Below are 17,905 nucleotides of genomic sequence, written 5' to 3' on the forward strand. Positions count from 1 at the left end.
TCTCAATAGCACTGGAGTAATTCGACATGCAATTAAACACTAAGGATACGGGTAACGCTACAATAGATCTAATAATTGGTCGCAGTGGCACACCCGAACAGGAAAAAAAGGCCACTACAAGATCTCGAGTCAGGATACCCCCAATCTAAAATCGACCTGTTAATCACAAATATGCACGATCACATTTCACACCCGGTGATCTACCAGGAGCTCCGCTCGGACATTTCCGATTGTAGCGGAAGTGCGCTCTTTGACCACTCGGCATCAGCGGTCCCGGCGAAATTACCACCGAGCAAACTGGGAACGGTTCCGGTAGGTCGTCGATTCCAACGTCAACTACGAAGCGCCTCATGAAACTTCGGAGGACATCGACTTGCAGTTGCGCTCAGAGTCTCTTGATTCTCGTGTATACATGGATGAGACAGTGTGCCATGAGCTACAAAAGCTCACGTAGCACCGATTCAGTGCGACGAGAGAAGCTAGCGCGCGCATAAAATAACTGAGTGAGCGTGTCTCAATGTACGTCTCATGAGACTCATCTCATGCGCTAGCAAAGCATAGCTGGCGTTACTTAGGTGACGATATTATTGAATGAAAATTTCCCGCCCAAGCTGTTTTACGCACCTCCGCTGTTGTTTGCAAAGGTTTGCCATGGCAAACAGCGCATGAGCTGATCGCATTGAGATGTCTCAATGCGACTCACCAATGTTAATGTGAGGTACACAAGCTTCGTGAGACTCGCGTGCGCTAAATTTTATGTGCGCATAGCAGTCGTTGCTCAATCTCATCCATTTTTGTACGCGTACATGATGTCTGATTGCGCTCCATCGAACAGGCAATTTAGGTGAGCAACATCCTAACCATTGATACACTCACCAAAGACTTGATCCGTTTACGAAATTTCATGAATTTCGTATTTCGATTTTCGAAATGGCTATCAGTCATGAATAATGGCGTTGACAATTTTATTTCATCGCCGACGTTTCGATCCAGCGATGGGATCTTCTTCAGGGCTCGATGGCAGTCAATTTGTTAATTATCGCTATATTAAAATGGGTGTTTGTCATGACGAGGCCTGAAGAAGATCCCATCCCTGGATCGAAACGTCGGCAATGAAATAGAAATGTCAACGCTATTATTCATGACTGATAGTCAATCCGAAAATCGAAATACAAAACTCACAGTCGTAATCCAACAACAGTCATGAATTTCGAACTCAAACATATGAGTGCTCCCTTCTTCGAGTACCTTTCACTGATCTTTAATCAGTGTCTCCGTCTTAGCTACTTCCTACCGTCCTGGAAGTCAGCGAAAGTCATCCCTATCCGAAAGCCTGGGTAGGGGAATATCAAAGCTATTTGAAAAGTCAATTTACAGCCGGCTGATTGAGTCTGCCGAACACCACAACATCTTACTCGAGGTACAGTTTGATTTCCGACGCGATAAAGGCGCTCGTACCAATTTAGGCTATCAAACTGTTTTTGTATAAATTAGTGTAAATAGTTATTGGGTTATCCTTTTTTTTTCAAATTAACTAATGCCGTATCTTTCTCTTTCGTGTACGGAAATTCGCGCAGCAAGGTTGTGTGGCAGTGGAGCGGTTCTTCCCAGCTAGATAATAGTTCCACAGTAACGGACTGTTCGATGGTACTTTCATATGCGAATTGCCTTGGGCTAATGATAACATTCCATCTCATTCGATTGCCACCGCGGGCGAAGTGAAGCCTTAGTGTCAATACTACGCTTGATGGTGTCATCCTCATCTAACAGTCTAGTACGATTTCCATACAATTAGTACATGTCGTTGAGTGCCATGTTTAAAGGACTATATTCAGAAGAATGGCGAGTTCGAGCAACACTACAGCTAATTAAATGTACAGAAAAAAAGCCAAAGCTGGAGCGTGACCAATGTAGGAAAAATATTATACACCTTTCCAATTACTCAAACTTTCAATATTGAAGATCTTCATCAAAAATAATGAAATAGATAAAACTGACTGTCGATTGATAATTGGATCTTGTTATAAGGTGGGTGTCATGATACAATTCAAAGTCGTAAGAAACATTAATCAAATATAAACTCCAGAGCTAAACCGTAGCCAGACAAATGAGCTCAATCAACCCGAAGAAACCCAGCAATCACGAGGAGGCAGTAATCAGCACCTCACGTACCAGCGCAGATATCACAATTCCGAGAAACTTTTACCATTAGGCCACTTTTGCCTCCGTTCAGGCATTTTACCCAAGGATACAAGTTTATGCTCTCGCGTGCCTGCAGCGGCACGTATCCTTGCTTGTTTCGAGAGCAGAGACGAGCCCACAACAGAGCCAACCACCACAGCACAAATCGACTCTTCACTCGGCCGCAGATGGACCAAATGCATGTTTACAGATTGGTCATCCCTGGCAACGCTGACGCTGCTGAACCACCGCGAGAAATGGCTATCGCTCTCGCTCGGCATTTACTTCCCGGTACCGCAGCAGTCAGTCGGTCAAGGCTTCTTTACCCATACGGCCGGTGGTGGTTCGCATGGATAGCCTTTCTGATGCAGCACTCTCCGCGTTCGCCGAGACTCGCTCACAGCAGCAGTGTTCTGGGCCGGACAAAATAGGGTGATGCTGAAGACGAAAAGTATCCTTGGGTTTGAAGGAAAATACATTGTCTTACAGATGATGCTTGTTTATTTTAACAATTAATTACAATTATTGTTGAATTCGGGAGATATTTAAGAACTTGATACGTTTGGTTTATGACAATTTTTTATTGAGCGCTGTCTTGATCAACAACATCCGATTGTCTTAGAATCAAGGATTATTAGCACACGTCACGCATGAAATATTTCAGTTTCTACTTTTTACAGTTTCGACCTTTCCAAGGATGCAAAGATAACTAAATACCGAATCATCTCAGATTACCTTTTGAATCAGAGGGCTGCGACGTGTGAATATGCCCTTGCCTTCGGCGATCTAACGCTCGCCCCAACGATTCTGTATTTCCGCCGGTTCAGTTTGATTAACTCATTATCACATCGAAGTCGGTCAAAGTCGCGTGGACTGATTGCCGTTTACACGGTGCTGTTATGGACGGGCTCGTGGCATTACCTGAAATGAAAACAACAAAGTGGAACCGTTAATTGATTGTTTCTACAAATGCGATTCGGATTGTGGTCTATAGAAGACGGTTGATGGTGTATACATGATTGGTACGATTTTACTGCGTAGGAGAAATCACGTTTTAACGGGCTACGTTTTGATAAGAAAATTATTCAGAGCTTTTGATTTGGTGAAATTTTTAATTCCACCTCGACTTGGAGTGGACTCATGTACGAGACGAGACACTGAAAATGGCCTTACTGTTGAGATCAAAATACATTATCTAAAAAGTTACACTCAAGTGGTCGAATTAAATAAGATAGTACACACTTAAAATTTCCCACCGATCTCGGCTGTGCAAATCTCGGTTAAAGTTCGTTAGCTGAAATAACGGCTGAATGAACGTATGATTACGGTGGCTCCTTTGAGTGCCGCAGTAAACAAATTGCTTTTTCAGCTGAGATATCAGCAGAAAGTCACGAATTGAGAGTTCGGCTTTGCGGATTTCGGCAAAAGAATCAAAAAATGCCGAGCAGAACGAAGTGTGTATGACCCACATGGATAGTATGTGTGAACACTCATGAAATGCATGTGGGCCCATGGAATATATGTGTCGAAAATATGGAATCCATTTTGCTACCCCCATTGCAAAAATCCATGAGTGAACTCATGAATATAATGCAGAGTTTTTTGTGAGTGTATAGGACAAGAAGCTTCGTTCTTTTATTGTCAGAGAAGTTCTGCAAATTCGAACATTCGAACATTCTCTGATATATTATGCATTTAAAAAAATGATAAAGTTTAGGCGCAGTGCGTTTTACGCCGGTTACAATATGACGCCCTTAACTAAAATATTTTTACATTCCAGGGAAAGTCAAAATTGGACATGTTCAAAATCGTGTCAGTACTGTATCTTCTGCATATTTATTTTTGGAATGATGCTATGGCAATTTCATTGTTCTCACATCACATTTAACTTGTTTTTAAAAAATCGGCGTAGAATTGCTTACACCGATTTATGTGTAATAGTGCTACAAACGGTTTTAAATGACTTGACTGGGCGGTTGGCGTTCGGCGTACTTTGGGTGATCAATTCGTCAAGACCTTCCTTGATCTGTTGGATCCAGACTTTCTTAAGTATGACAACTCTTCGCCATAGCAAATAGAGATGTCGCAAATTAATCGATTACTTCGATTAATCGATTCATCGTTGTGATAATCGATTAATTTTGAATCGATTATTACCCAACGATTAATCGATTCAATAATCGAGATGAATCGTGAGTAATCGATTAGTTACTAATCGATTAATCAGAATTTTACGACATCATAAGGATGTCGAAAATTAATTGATTATTTCGATTAATCGATTCATCGTTGTGATAATCGATTAATTTTGAATCGATTACTATACAATGATTAATCGATTCAATAATCGACAAGAATCAAGAGTAAGCGATAAGTAACTAATCGATTAATCGGGCTTTACGACATCTCTAATAGCAAAGCAATATTGCAAGACTCGATGTGAAGGCACTATAATCTTTGCTGAAATGAACCCATGAATTATTGGCAGTGGCTGATTTTCTACCCGCCGCTTCCACATCCAGGCACTATCGTATATGCGCAAAATAGCCAGCATGAGTTAACCGCAAGAATTTTTGTATGGCGAAAGACATCTAACTCGGATTTTCTCAAAATTAGGAATATTTCATGAAAAACTATTTGGTACCGGTTATGAAGGAAGGTGTCCGCTACTACGTCTACCAAATATTTTTTCGATTAATGTGCTTAACTTTGAGAAATCGAATCTTAGATGCCTTTCGCCATACTGATTTCAGAAAGTTAACTCCTAGTGTGCCGCTGTAAGCACGCTCAAAGCAGGCGATTCATTCACCTGCATCGGCGAGAACAGCATCCTTGAAATTTTCACAACTATGAACCACATGAGGATCTTTTCAGACGCCAAATCAAACACAATAGGCTGCAGTTCAGATAGAAGCAAAGGAGGGTGAGACGTGCAAAATTCATGCAAATTATGTTATCTTCCTGGATATCCATGGTGCGTCGTGTTCAAACTTGAAGCTTTTTTGACGAACTAATCGGGTGAGCACGTTCCAGTTCTTTATTTTTCTCTCTTTCACTGCTTTTAAAATAATTTTAATACTATGTACGTATAGGGCATCGATGCTGCTATTGCTGCGGATATTGTGGGAGTCCCAGGTATCTGGTTCACGCTTTAGTTAGCAACGGTGGCTCTTCTCGACCTTCTGTTCCCTGAGTAGTTATTACGAATAAGGGCGTCCTTGTGAAGTTTTGCTGTTCATGTTATGACTAGCTGTTCATCCTATTCTTCGGATGACAATCGACCGCCAGCTAAGGGTTTTGTACTTAGCTGGTAGTGCAGCTGGTAGTACTTAGCTGGGCACTGTTGTCCTTCTAACATCAGCTAGAGTGAGGGGGTGCGACCAAGGGGACCATCGTTCCTAACCCCTAATCCCAAGGCGTTAAGTGACCCGTGCCAAGGGGACGCATGGCCAGGGGGGAAATAATGAGCTAGGCCTCTAACGGAGCCTGTGGGGTACCTGGGCATCCTACACAGTAATTGTCCCTTACCGCGTCATGCTGGGCTCTGGCGTGGTGGACCTCTTTTCCCGAGCAACTCGTGGGACCAAAATGGAAAACCAAATCAATTCTTCAATTAGTGGTAGTAGTGTAAGCGACAACCCCTTCGCAAGAGGTGGGTTGTTCAGGTCTCCGCCTAGGAGTCCAGAGGCAATTGTCGGCAACTCGGTGCGTAGCGCCAGCGTGGGTCACTTATCCTTCTCCTCGGCTACGCCGGTAGAGGTTATGGATGGCCCATGGCTTGTGAAGTCGATGAATCGCAAACGCGATGGGCTTTCGGCCTTCGAGGTGGCGACGGAACAGCTGGACGCCATCATCGACTATGCGTCATCGAAGCATAATATCAGCAAGGACCTCAAGAGGAGCTTGCAGAAACTTCGAAAGTCGATGTTGGACGCCAAGCTGGAGAGGGCGGTCGGGACGGCCAAGTCTAAACCCGTGAAATCGGTGGAGTCGAGGTCTACCCAGACTGAGGCCCAAGGATTCGCGGACTCGGGCAAGGTCGAATCGACTGAGGGCATGCCAGCGAAGACGGTGGTACCAAAGTCTACCCAGACTGAGGCTCAAGTATTTGCGGGCACGTCGGGGGTGACTGCTCCAACGGATGCTCTTTGGGGGCCGCTCTAAAACGTGGAGCGTTACTACCCCGAACAAGGGTAGTGGGGCTGGGAAGCTGAACCCCGGCTAGGTACCTCCCAAACCGGGGGAGGAAGGACCAGGAAAGGTCCGTTCACCCAGGAAAGACGGTGGTAAGGGGTTACGGCAGGCTGAGAGCTCTCAGCCGCACCAGACCAGGGAAATAGAGGGGGATGACCCTGGTCAAGAACAAGAGGAAACCGAAGACGTCAAGGGCCGAAAAGAAGACCCAGGCGAATGAGGGTAGCAAGAAGTCTAGGGTAGGCGCCAATGCCCTAGTCATCACGGCGGACGAGGCTAAGTACTCGGATGTTTTGAAGGCGATGAGGAGTGACGTCAAGCTCGGTGAACTCGGCGCCGACGTACGTCGAATAAGACGTACCCGGATGGGCGAGATGATACTCGAGCTGAAGCGAGGCGTCTCGCAAAAGGGCGCCGCCTACAAGAAGTTGGCGGAGGAGGTCCTAGGCGAGACGGTCAAGGTGAGGGCACTCACGACGGAGGTGAATCTAAGGGTTAAAGACCTGGACGAGATCACTGAAGTCGAAGAGCTCGTCACGGCACTGCGGCGACAGTGTGAAGTGGAGACGCCCACCGCAGCCGTTCGGCTACGGAAAGGTCCGGCAGGGACGCAGGTAGCATTGGTTCGGCTATCTGCAGCGGACGCCTCCAAGGTAGTCAAGTTAGGGAGCGTCAAGGTGGGATGGTCGATGTGCCCTGTTTGTTTGCCTGGAGCCGGGGAAAAAGCAATGGGACTGCAAAGGCCCTGACAGAAGCAAGCTCTGCCGACGCTGCGGATTGGAGGGACATACGGCACAATGCTGCACGAACCCTCCCAATTGTTTTATTTATTCCAGCAAAGCTGTGAACAGCAAGCACCCATGGGGGCTCGATGTGCCCGGCGTTTAAGCGTGCTGCAAAATCAAAGTGCAGGTAAAGCAGCTGGCTTGCTCGGCTTCGCCCGAGTGTTTGGTGTGCGCAGGTTTAGAGGAAACGGCGGAACACGTGTTGTTCGTGTGCTCACGTTTTCGCGCAATGCGTGACCACATGCTTGCCACATGTGGTCTGGACACTACCCCGGACAACCTAGTTCGGAGGATGTGTAAAGACGAAGTTGGCTGGAACGTCGTTTTATCGGCTATCGCCCAAATCGTCTCGGAGCTACACAGAAGGTGGCGCGTGGACTCAAGGATGGCTAGTTCAGGCGCAAATAAGAGGTGGTCCAAGGGATCGGAGTCGGCTTCATGGGTCATACCGGTGGTCATGCTCTGTGGTCGAACTCGATCCTTTTATCGAACAAGTGGCCGCGCGAAGAACAACATGGTATCGTCGCTTTCGCGGCGTCGGTCAACCAGGCGGGTTCCGAGCCCGAGGACGGAAAGGGGTCCTCGTCAAGGCTGGGGCAGGCGTAGGCACCGCGTCGGCAAGTCCCTCTGTGTGCTGGCGAATAGGCCCTATCGCAGAAAGGTCAATTTGGTGTGCACGCGGCATCATCATTCTTGATACCAGTCGTGCAGAGGGAAGCAGGCGCGAAGTCGACCCTGCCCACCTTCCGAGGACATAGGGCGTGGTAAGGCCACCTGGAAAGCCGGCAATGCGCTGGCACGATACCATGATGTTCTTCTAAAAAAGCGAGTCACGATGTTCGATGCTGCAAGGACACGCAGCTAACCTCGAGGGTGCGTCATGCACTGGCCCCCTTTGAAGCATTACTTTCTGGTTGTACCGAAGGGACGATGGGCTTGGCGGCAATGGAAACGGTTTAGCTGGTCGGGGATGCAGCCCTGCCTCCCTCATTGGAGGTGGCCCCTAACCCAGCACTTCCTGGTCAACCCAGGATGTCTGTTGAGCAGATTCCCCCTCCATTGTTTAGGAAGAAAAAAAAAAAACACACACACACACACACACACAATAGTGCTACAAACGGTTTTAAAATTTTCAAATTTTGGCTTTTTGTGAAATTGCGGATCCTGGTATAACAAGAGTTGAGAATAATTTCCATGAATTCTATCCATGAGCAGGAGGTTCATGAAATACCAGACTTCCTTCGTGCGGAGGTCATAACTCCATTATTTGCAAGCAAATACGGGCACACCAGCGAGAAGAGAAGCTTTTTTACAGGCGGTTCAAAAATGGATGATTCCACTGGTTTCGGTGTTTTTAACGTTTTTCATAGTTTTTAAGCTTTATCAAAACGGTTAGCATTAACATTAGCATTGTTACGGTGTAATTCGTAGATTGGACACTAGTGATACTCATGTTTTACTTTTGAGATTCTTATCTAGAATGCTATCAGAAATCAAGAAGGGAAGTGGTCCTTGATTCCAGTCTCAAACAAAAATAACAAAAGCATGAGGATTACTACTCCTGGCCACTTCCATCTTCAACGTAACTAGGGAGAGGAAGGAAGCGTTGATGTAGTACTTACTTAACGAGAGGCCACCGACTTAGCGACACCCTCATAAGTACCACGGAGTTGGATAATGAGGAAGGTAACCGTTGGGTCAGGATTTGCCTATAGCTGGCAATGTAACCGTGGTAGATCTTACCCCGTAACACACCACGTAAAGGTGTCTACCCAGCATTACGGGTCTTTTTAAGCTTTATCAAAACGGTTATTCACAATCACCATGGCTTGGGTCCCTTCTCATTGCTCGATCCCGGGAAATAGAAAAGCGGACTCTTTGGCTAAGGTGGGCGCTGTGGTAGGTGAGATTTACGATCGGCAAATCATCTTCGATGATTTTTTCTCATTAGTTCGTCAGGAAACCTTGGTTGGGTAGATGACTGCATTCAATTCGTCCGCAGGTGTTGAAGCGTCCATGGTTAAAAAAAATTAAATGGGATGAGACTTAATTCGAACCATGTGTCGTCTAATGTCCAATCACTACACTTTAAACGCACATCGATTAAGTAGAAAAAGAGATACGGTTGTGGTCACCGTTATAGTAACATGATGTTCTATGCTCAATATCAAACCAAATAGACATCTCTCTCTACTTTGCCACGGTGTAAAAAAATGAATTATTATCGAAGTTTATGTACCTCTAATTTTTTTCACAGAAAGTTAGGCAATGTCATTAGAAACGAGCCACAGGGTGTTTTAAAATATTCCATCGGCGATTTTTTGAAAGAATATAACTCAGATAACTCAGCAATGGATAAATCATATGGCAATTTCTTTATAGAAAATCATTTTTTAAACGTATCAAAAATGTTGAAAATCTGTATTTTAAGCGTTTTAGAAGTATTTTTAGGGTATTTTTTTTTATTTTTGCACGAATCACAATCTTTTTTCAGCAATTATCATCTATTTCCTGCCTTTATCCAGTTCTTTGCTCAATGTTGTATTCACATATTTTTCTTCCAACATTCGTACTAGATTGCCAGCCCATTGTCAATATGCCATATTTTATAGGATTCATAATATTTCCTCTTGATACACTATCTCATAGTTTCTGTGGTACACATCACATTTTGCTTGAGACCACAAAAGATTCTCATAATTTCCATGCTTCATGTCCGTAACTGGCTACCAGTTGACCTAAAGTTTTATATAGAGCGAATTTCATTCCTGTAAGTATGTTACGGAACCTAAGTTGCTGCTACACATTCGACAGTCTCATATTTGATTCGTTCCATATCTGCGGGAGTTATTCATGCTTTTATGGGCAGCAAACTGGTTACTTACGTCTTACAAGACCATTTTCGCAGCAGCAATACGACTTTTAACGGGTAACATCCTAAGTAATAATTATTGCTTTATAATGTTCTTGAAGATAGCGATTTACTTTTCAAGTGTTGAAGATAGCGATTTACAATTCAAGTGAAACCAATAATATACAGATCGAAGCTATTGTCTCAGATTATGGGTGATGGAATACCGTTCTTTTCTAATGTTGATTTAGATCTGATTTCACCATTAGATTCCAACTTTTTGATATGATAAACTTAGACCTCAACTGGCCTCAGTCTCTTCTACTTGACTTCACTGTAGTCGATAAACAATTCACAATTTTACAATCAAGAAGTGTTTGTACTAACAAACGACGATGATCTCTATTTGAGAATGGTGCCCAGCCCACAGTAATTTGAAAAACTTAGAAATATACGACAAACAGTTTATTTTATTAGTGCACTAAACACAATGTTTGCTCTCCATATATCAAGCCCTTCTGCCAGCTCCTGACATGGCCCTGAAACACACAGCAGGGAGGCGAATTATGATGGGTGGAGGCCTACGGACAACGATGGACTACGCAAACACAAAAAGCTCCCCAAGAAGTAGCGGAAATCGAAAATCCCATCACAACTCCACTCCCTTTTCACTGTCGCGTGTTTGACGGCAGGATCGACGCACGACAACCGCAAAAGTGTTTTCGGGTCTCACCCGTCAACTACTGGTTGTTGGCAAGGATGAGGACGTTCTCGGCACAGCACTGACTAAGGCTCCGTGAAGGGCTGGGCTGTGTTGAAAGGAGACAAGATTGATACACCCGACGTCCGTCCGGCAGCATGTTTACGCAGCTCCGCCGTGTCGAAGTTTAGTCTTCGATTGTTTTGGAAGCCGTCGCCGTCGGTCCCCGACGATGCCTCTTCTCATCATTCAACTCAGTGTCATCGACTGGCATACGATTATGAGATTAGGATCTTCCTGGCGGAAGCATTTGGTTATGGACAAACCACTGAAACTGACCAAAACGGATATCAGATTCGTTGCTTTTCTGATATGAATTTCAGACTGACTGTCTGTTCATGGGTAGACCGAAGACGAAATTGTAAATCGCCTCAATTGACCAAATGTGTGCATTTTTTGCAAAAATAGTTTATTGGATATGACAACTAGAAATAAATTTAGTCAATAACCTAAAGCACCGCTCGTCTTTGATAAGTGGTCAAAGTCCATCACCAAATATTATGTCTTTCCTTTTATTGATTACGAATCCCAAATAGGCCTACATTAGAATGAATTGCCCAAATAAATGCACAATAATCACAATACCGAGGAAAAATGCTGTTTGCACAGTTGCTCAAACCGAAACCAGCGTCACTTAGCGCGTATGTTTATTTTTTTCTTCCCTGACAGTGGCAGCATTGTTGTGATGATAAGCCTACTTTGCCCAGCGGGTGGTTCGTGCGAGAGGTTCGCCCGCCGATCCGCATGTGCGTGTCGGTATGTGTGGAGCAGGTGGAGCACGTTCTACGATGACGGTATCGTGAATTTTTCAGAGGCACGATACACACACGTGTGCCAAAGATGGTAGCTCCCTGGGGGAGGTTTTCAGGTTTTAGGATAGAGCAGGCCGCGGCCGCTTTGTTATGAGACTGCCTATCTGACATCGCGACACGGCCGCGATGCACGCGGCATTCAGTAGTGGCAGGCTCGATGATTTACTACCCATCCATATCGACGTCGTCGTCGTCGCGTGCATGCGGATACTCTTGATGGATGCCTTTTAGTATGAATTGTTTCTCAAACTGAAGCTCGCGTTCCATAAATATTTTTATATTTTTCGATCGACACCACTTATGTGCTAATTTACATACACGCAATTTACAGACTGGCATACATAAATTTTATTTTGTTTTGGGGTCGGTAATTGGCCCAACATTTATAGGGCATACAATAAAACGAAGAAAGCCGAAAATTCGATGTATGTTCGACCTGCCCATATGAAAGGTTGAACCTATATGGGTGGCATATTTCGGTTTCGTTCCGCTCTGTCTCGGATAGTGAATTTATCATTTCCAACCAACCATTTCCAACAGACCGGTAAGTAATCGTGCATCGTTTATTGATGAGCCCAGTAGAACATAGATGAAAACATTGGTTGTTAGTGGTTAGAAATATACACATTTATATCGAATTTATTGAGTGAAAAAATCGATTTCGATGTGGAGCTCGCTTTAGCAAATGACATTCGTCAGCCGTTTGATCTATTTTGAACAATACCAAAAACCGACTCAATCCTTCATGCTGCGTCAATGTCTTTTTCGTACATTATAAAATGTATTTAGAGCAATTTCTTGATGGATTTCTTTGTTTTTGAACCATTCGATCAAGCAAGAGTCAACGCTTCTTTGTACGAGGTATGCCTGTATTCTCCTGAAACTACTAATTTTCAACTATATACTATTATCAACAATTGATAAAAAAAATTGAAATAGTTTGGATCTAATCCTCACTTCAAACAAGATTTCACGCAGATTGGACGCAGCAGCGCGAAGGTGCTGGTAGCCGTCTCAACGGAAAACTACCGCCGGTGGTAGTCGTCGCGATGGTTGCTACAGATCACTCAGCCTCAGTGATGGAAGCGATAGCCCTTTAGTCAGCACCAGCGTAGTCGACTAGCAGAAGCGGCGATTGGCCATCGTCGCCGACAGCAGCAACACAAAGTGAAATTTCAACGCAGGGATCGAACTAACGTTTGGTTGCTTTTGATGATTAGAAAACTGCATTGTGAATAGAAAATCAGTTCTTTTCAGAACCAGAATTTTATGTGAAGAAAGGGTTGAAACAAAAATGGCGTCTCTTGTGGTCCAGTGGTGATACTGAACATTTATTCTAAATGGTGGCGTCTTAGCACAAAGTAAAATTCCAACGCAAGTTGCCATGTTAGTTTTAAGAAAGGCACATTTGGGGAAAGTAAATCGATTCTTCTCAGGACCAGCATTTTCTGGAAAGAAATTATTGATTTTGCAATTATGGACTATTTCGGTGGTATCAGTGTTTGGCGCGTAGGTTGATTGTTGTTTGTGATTGGAGAGAAGAAAAGGATGAAGCGATGTGAATTTTCTCAAGATAATAGAACACAACCGCGTGATAATTAATAAATTTGGAATCAGTGGTCTTTCAAAATCAAAATTTCTCTTTATGCCGACGACAGCATCGCGATGATTTATCATCAAATCGCTGAAGACGCCACCTCAGAGCATCATTTTTCCACCTGTAGACAGCCAATACCTATACGGTTCACTTGCTGCTGACAACGGCCATCCTTCGGAAGAAGTTCTCAGCAGTAATCACGTCGACCTCCATCGAAGCCGATACTGGTGAGACCGCTCGGCTTCGATGGAATGTCGAATAAAAGGCTCGCGCGCGCAGGAAAGCAGCTTTTAGGTATCCAATAAAGTAAGCCCATTGGCCCCGCCTCTTTATTAACCGATAAAGGTGCACATAATATTTGTGCACATAAAAATTAACAAAGGACTGCATCTTGCCATCTTGGCTGCATCAAAAGAACGTTATGGAACGCCATCATCGAACGTCAGATCAAAGTGCAAAGTGGTAAAATCGTTCGAAGCGCAAGAGATGGAGTTGGAATTTATGGCCGGCGGCGCGACCGGTTCGTGGAAGGAAGCGAAAGGAACAAAAAGACGGAAGAAAGACGCCGACGGTGTAAGCATCGCGTCGGGTAGCATCTATTCGGAGAATATTTACTCCGATCTCGACGAGGACCAGGCCAACGAGCCGAATGGTGAACAGCAGCAGTACTCGCGGAAACAATCGAAGGCCTCAATGGAGGCGCCAACCGAAGTAAAACTTCCTCCTCTGGTGGTGGTTAACTACAGTTTCCACAAACTTCAACCACTTGTGGAGAAAACTGGTGTCAAGCCCGGCTTCAAAATAAGTGGTATCGGCACAAAAATCCTCTGCCGTTCTGAAAATGAATTCCAGACGGTGGAAAATTTGTTGAAGCAACTACAGTTGGAGTACTTCACGCACGACAAACCCGGAGACAAGCCGTTCAAGGCTATCGTTCGCGGCCTTCCCAGCGTGACAGCGGAGTCACTGAAGAAGCAGCTTCTCGTGGAACACCAGCTGGCTGCCATCGAGGTGCACGAAATCAATCGACAAGAAAACTCCAAGTACAGAGACACCATGTATCTCATCCATTTTTCCCGTGGGTCAACCACACTGAAGCATTTGAGGCAAATCCGTTCAATCTCCAGCATCATGGTATCCTGGGTCCCGTATCGCTCCAAACACGACGTAACCATGTGCATGAATTGTCTCAATTTTGGACACGGTACGCGTCACTGCCATCGATCCAGCCGCTGCAACCTCTGTGGGGCGGCACACCCTACCGAAAAATGTACATCTGGGGAAAACACTGACCTTCGATGTGCCAACTGTGATGGGAAGCATTCCGCTTCCGATAAGTCGTGCGCAAAACGTGCCGAATTCCTGAAGATTCGTCAGCAAGCCACTGTCAACCACCAGCCGGACCGAAAGCACACCAGCAAACCACCGATGTACAACAACGCAAACTTTCCTCCGCTGATGTCACCACCGAATGGTAACCCGTCCAAGCAAGCAAGCGATCCTCCACCTGGTTTTCAACAGATTCGAAATCCTGCTCCTGCTTCGGCGTGGAACGCTGAAGAATCAAGCTCGCTGTTTAGTCCTACGGAACTCATGAGGATATTCAACGAAATGTCAAGCGCCCTCCGCAGCTGCAAGTCAAAATTCGAGCAGATCCAAGTGCTCGGTATTTTTGTCATCCAGTATGGGTGCTAACATTCTGAATATGATGACCTGGAACGCTCGCTAGAACTATCGTCATTCCTCAACGACCACAACGTTGACGTCTGCACCATTGCCGAGACGCACTTGAAGCTCTCGGATAACTTTAGCCTAGCAGGATACACCACAGTTCGACTGGACCGTACAACATCGAGCGGTGGTGGCGTCTGCATCATCATCAAGAATCGGATCAAGTTTTCTCTTCAACCACATTTCGCTGTCTCAACGATTGAATCTCTGGGTATAGAAGTGGAATGCCCTGCTGGCAACATTCGCATCGTTACTGCCTACTACCCTCGACAATGCAAGAACATTCACGGATCCACATCCAGCTTTAAAAACGACCTTGCTGACACGATGTAGCACAAAACTCATAATTGGGGGAGACCTAAACGCCAAGCACGAAACCTGGAACAACCGCATCCGCAACAGAAACGGTTGTCTTCTGTTTGACCACGCTCAGCTAGGCTACTACACGATTGAGTACCCGGACGAAGGGACATTCATCTCTCCTGCCGGCATTACTAGCACGCTGGATCTCTTCCTGGCAAACTTCAACATCTCGAAACCGACCGCTATAAATGATCTCAGCTCCGACCACAACCCAGTAGTGTGCAAACTCAACGTGACAGCCAGTGCTACTCCGGCTCGTTTTCGCAAGGACTATCACAACGTGAACTGGCTAGCCTTTCAACGACTGGTGGATAGCAATGTTGTGGAAAATCCGCCGCTCAACAACACTGATGACATCGACACTGCACTAGAAGGATTAAAAGCAGCGATCAATCTAGCGGACGAGAGATGCGTCAATCGGCTGACACTTAAGGGTGAGTACTTGAATATTGACTCCCACACCAAATACCTCATCCAAGTACGTAATAGCTGTCGTAGACAGTTTCAACGGAATGGTGATCTGAGCAAAAGGTATCAAATGCTCACCTTGAACAGATATATTAAAGATCGAATGGACCAGCTTCGGAACAAAAATTTTGATCGGGTTCTACAAGGCCTCGATAACAATTCCAAACCCTTCTGGAAAGTCTGTAAAGTTCTTAAAAACAAGCCGAAACCTATCCCTCCACTGAAGCTAGTTTCAGTGGTGCTCGTAACTCCATCAGACAAAGCTGCGGCTATTGGAAATCATCTGGTTTCCTCACATAATCTTGGAAGCACAATACGAAGCCCCCACGAACACGACGTCTTGCAGTGCATACAAGATGTTGACAACTCTCCTTGTGAGGTGCCTGTTGAACAGAGAATCACGATTGAACATATTTCCGCCGCTCTTAAACGATCCAAAAATATGAAGGCTCCTGGTTTTGATGGAGTTTTCAACCTTGTTCTAAAGAAGTCTTCAAATAAAGTACTCTCTCTTCTGTCCAACATTTTCAACCGGTGCTTGGAACTAAACTACTTCCCCAGTAGCTGGAAAGCAGCAAAGATCATCCCCATTCTCAAACCTGGGAAAGATCCCACCTCGCCGTCAAGTTATAGACCAATTAGTCTACTCTCGTCCCTAAGCAAACTATTCGAGAGGCTCATACTCGACAGGCTACTCGAACACGTCAACTCCAACGAGGTGCTGCTTCCGGAACAGTTCGGCTTCAGACAGGGTCACTCAACAGTGCATCAGCTTAAGCGCATGGTGAACACCATAAAGAAGAACAAATCAGTGTCCAAATCTACCGCCATGGCTCTCCTAGATGTCGAAAAAGCCTTTGACAATGTATGGCACGATGGACTAATTTATAAACTAAATAGATTTAACACTCCTCTGTACTTAATTAAAATTATTCGCAACTATCTTTCAAATAGAACATTTAGAGTTTCGCTAGAAGGATCACTGTCAGATAGCTTCTCTGTGCCAGCAGGTGTTCCCCAAGGCAGTTTATTGGGACCGATTCTTTACAATATTTTTACTTCAGATCTTCCAATTCTCCCGGAAGGCTACCCGACTAGGAGAGCATAACTGAAACTGAACACAATATTAACATATTGTGATATTTATAACTTATTTTGATACAATTTTGTTCTTAGTAGCCATTATCTTTCAAATGTTGTAACAGGATTTTATCATAATATGATTTAAAAATGCTTAACACCGAATTGCCCAACAGTAGGCAATTAAAATAGATGTAGCAAAGTCTTCCAAAGTTCTTCTTATTTGTAATGTTGTTAGTTTCATGTTCTCGAAAAATTTTCTTGTTCAGAGAAAAACAAAAATTTCTGATTGTTGATCACAATCTGGAGACCTATCACGAGCTGTAGAAATTTGTAACTGCACAGAAATAATATATTTTGTATCTGATTCTGTTATAAATTTCTAACAAAATATGTTATTTTTATGATAAAATTGTAACAAAATTTGATAGTTTTTTGTTTCCAGTAGTGTAATTTTTGATAGAAATTTAGATATTTTAACAACATCCTGCTCCAAGTTTCTAACAAATTTTGTTATAAAAATTGAGTGTAACATAATAACATAGGTTGATTTTATTTTGATATGACCTTCTAGTCGGGTATGTACTAGCACTTTTTGCCGACGATACATCTGTGGCGGTTAAAGGTAGGTGTTCAGAAGTAAGTTATGCAGTAGAACTGGCAACCAAACATCATCCACATTGTCGGAGTATTCTTACTCTCTTTGCTCTTATCACTATCAATATACGTACTCCTGCCTATAGATGCTAATGTAGCTAGGCACCGATCGTCCGCGATCGGTTATAGGCGCGCAAGATATTCACCACGCTGACCCTGCGTATCGTGTTATATACTCAGGGCAGCTCAGTTAGTCTCCGATCGTGAATGCAAAAGCATCTAATTAAATTGTGTCAATCCCAATGAGCTCAATACTGAACTTTAACGCGCGCATTTCAGTGGGAATGAAAATTCCGAATCATCTCCAAAATACAGGTTTCTCCAACGGTACCGGTAAGAACAGGAAACCAAGGGAATTAACCAACACACTCCAACGATGCCTCGACATTCTTATAAAATACATGACAGAGTGGAAAATTAAACTAA

At 44.3% G+C, this 17,905-nt stretch overlaps 1 protein-coding gene across 1 annotated transcript in view; it reads right to left on the reverse strand.

The window, feature by feature from the left end:
• Positions 1-17,905, reverse strand: part of LOC134207863 (calcium/calmodulin-dependent protein kinase type II alpha chain) — a 186,871-nt gene that overhangs the window by 88,142 nt on the left and 80,824 nt on the right. The gene's annotated exons all lie outside the window — the stretch shown is intronic.

The sequence above is a fragment of the Armigeres subalbatus genome, chromosome 1 (assembly GCF_024139115.2).
Source record: "Armigeres subalbatus isolate Guangzhou_Male chromosome 1, GZ_Asu_2, whole genome shotgun sequence".
NCBI classification, from domain to species: Eukaryota; Metazoa; Arthropoda; class Insecta; order Diptera; family Culicidae; genus Armigeres; species Armigeres subalbatus.